The 2,740-nt window shown below is 29.4% G+C and overlaps 1 long non-coding RNA gene across 1 annotated transcript; it reads right to left on the bottom strand.

Annotated features, from left to right (window-relative positions):
• Positions 1–357: 357 nt before the first annotated feature.
• LOC143043410 (uncharacterized) lies at positions 358–2,226 on the bottom strand. The gene is made up of 3 exons (XR_012968372.1): positions 1,987–2,226; positions 1,087–1,179; positions 358–542 (listed from the first exon to the last, which is right to left on the bottom strand). It is a non-coding gene; the product is annotated as an uncharacterized LOC143043410 (long non-coding RNA).
• Between the last annotated feature and the right edge of the window lie 514 nt (positions 2,227–2,740).

The following is a 2,740-nucleotide window of genomic DNA, read 5'->3' as shown; positions in this document are numbered from 1 at the left end:
TTAACTAGGGAAAATTAAAAGTGAGTTATCTCCCTTTGAACAGAATTCTATTTTAAATAATTAATAAGTATTTCATCAAAAATTCAATTATTATGAAAGGGCTTTAACTGAACAAGGAGAAAAGCTAAAATCAGGAAAATAAAATTTGACCTTTATTCTTAAGCTCTATGAAAGTTACGACTTCTATAAAAAGATGACAATCCCTATATATATAATTCAAAATACATATCTGAGCTTGTGAATGACAGTACTTCTAATTTTGATGTGTACAATGTCTGTATTTTTTATAATTTATTTCAAAGTCATAATTTTGCAATTCTTGAACTTCTGAAAACTTAATTCTGAACATCAGTGTTATATAATGATATTTGTTTTGTATTTTTGGGAGACTACCTTAGCAGATCCACTCCAATTTTTTCTACATTGATGTATCCTTGGAATCATCTCCTTCGATTTGGCCTTTTCACATATTTTACAGGAGGAAATTCTTAACCGATGATCCACCACTTTTCCTGTTTTCGTCCCTATCAAAGTTGAAACACCTGTAGATAGTTAAAAAAAAATCTCCATGTGTATAAACTTATTTTTGAAAACAGGGAAGTCGTTGTTAGAACAACAGTAATCCCTCTTTGTCATAAATGCAAACCAATGTAATGTTATCGCAACCAAGTCAAGGTTCATTTATGTGATTCAGAATTAAGTGTACTTTCATTTTCACTCAACTAGTATGGATAATGGTTAGAAGACCAGCTAAATCCCTATCTGCTGTGTTGAAAAATTATATAGGTGGCCTTGGGCTGTATTTGCTCTTTAGTCATGTTGTTGTCTACATGATACTTTTCCCATTTTAAATCTCAATTTTATGTTCGACAAACAAAATTTTGTCTATGAAATTTCCTATGGACACATATTTTTTAAATTATATATTAATTAGCTAAGTTATTGATAATTATGAAATCCAAAATCCAGGTCAGTGGAATATTTATAGATGTAGAATCTCAATTGACTTCATTTTGTACATAATTCAATAGAAATAGTTTATGAGTATTTGTACAAGGAGGATATTACTTGTCAAACCATATATACCTGACAAACTATTGTAGGATCTACCAGAACCTTTCTTCTGCCAGCATGTGTCGGTTGATACAGATATACCTGTTTGTGTGTCACCATTTTCCTCTGCACGAAAATACATATATTGAAATCATGATAATTAAGAGAGAAAGTTTTTTTTTCCTATAGCTAAGATATATAGTGGTTATATGATCACTGTTTGTACTATAGTGTAATTAACAGTCACTTCCAAATTAGACAACTAACATGACTTTGAGAATAACAGTACCGTAGTAAAAGATAAATAAATATTTATTAAAGAATTTTGTGAACAATAATATGAAAGGTTTTAAATAATGTACTGCTGAAATAGAAAACAATGAAATTAAAGTAGCAATATTTTATAACACTTAACTCATAAAAATAGTAAAATTTCTGAACCATGTCATGACTGAAGGAATATGGACAATAATATTCAATAATAGTTTAGAAATATGATATGGCAATAATAATTCTACTGCAAACTAAATATCATAGACCTACAATTAAGGGTTCCCTGTAAAATGAACTTTAATATGTAAGCTATGCAAAAGTTTCAAAGTCAATGGACCATGCCCAAACACTCTCCATGGAAAAAAAATGTAAAGGCTTCTTAATCATGTGAATAATTAAATTTAAACACTGGTTAACGTTCCATTTTGAAAAATCTAATGACCTTTGTCTGAATTCACTTCAATGTCTGTATAAGATGTAAAAATGCTGAAGATCCTTTTTTTTTTTTTTTATCAATTTTCATATTAAAATTATAATACATATAGGTGAACTTTTTTAAGTATTCAATTTTAAATTCAAGTAAATCTTAAAATAAGTAACAATTCAACACAGATGTCCAGTTTAACAGAAGCTTGTATCTGGCTAATTTAAATGTTAAACCTGTAAATGACTGGTTTATTTCTTCTTGTAAGTATCTTTCCTCAGATATCTCTGCTTGTGCTTCTATAGCAGCTCCAGTTTCATTTTCTCTCTCTTTTAATGCCTTGAAATCTATGCTATGTATGTTGAGCACAGACAAAAAGTTGCTCAACTGTGTTCCTCCGATGCCGGAATGTATCATACCTGGATATTTTGAAATATAATGAATTACATGTATCATGATTATGAGAACTTTATATGTAATCATTTAAATCTGGACACATTTCAACTTTTAGTTGCACTTAAAAAACATAAACCCACTTTTTTCATTCATATTAAATTCAGCATAGTGAACATGTATGTATTTGCCTGCCCCAAGTCAGAAGCCTGTAATTCAATCATTATTGTTTTTTTATGTGTTACATATTTGTTTTTCGTTCATTTTTTAAATAAATAAGGCTGTTACTTTTATCGTTTGAATTGTTTTACATTGTCATTTCAGGGCCTTTATAGCTGACTATGCAGTATAGGCTTTGCTCATTGTTGAAGGCTGTACAGTTACCTATAATTGTTAATATCTGTGTCATTTTGGTCTCTTGTGGAGAGTTGTCTTATTGGCAATCATACCACATCTTTTTTTTATATTCAAACATACCCATGAAATTATGGCATATAATACACATGTATAAAAAAAAAAATTGGGATCTCTTAGACATTAGGATGTATATTGAATCCATGAAGAATCATCACACTGGCAAACCGCCCCATTTTTTTA

The sequence above is a fragment of the Mytilus galloprovincialis genome, chromosome 8, assembly GCF_965363235.1.
Source record: "Mytilus galloprovincialis chromosome 8, xbMytGall1.hap1.1, whole genome shotgun sequence".
In the NCBI taxonomy this organism is placed as follows: Eukaryota; Metazoa; Mollusca; class Bivalvia; order Mytilida; family Mytilidae; genus Mytilus; species Mytilus galloprovincialis.
The sequence above is the reverse complement of the archived record's forward strand: the minus strand, read 5'-3'. Positions and strand labels throughout refer to the sequence as shown.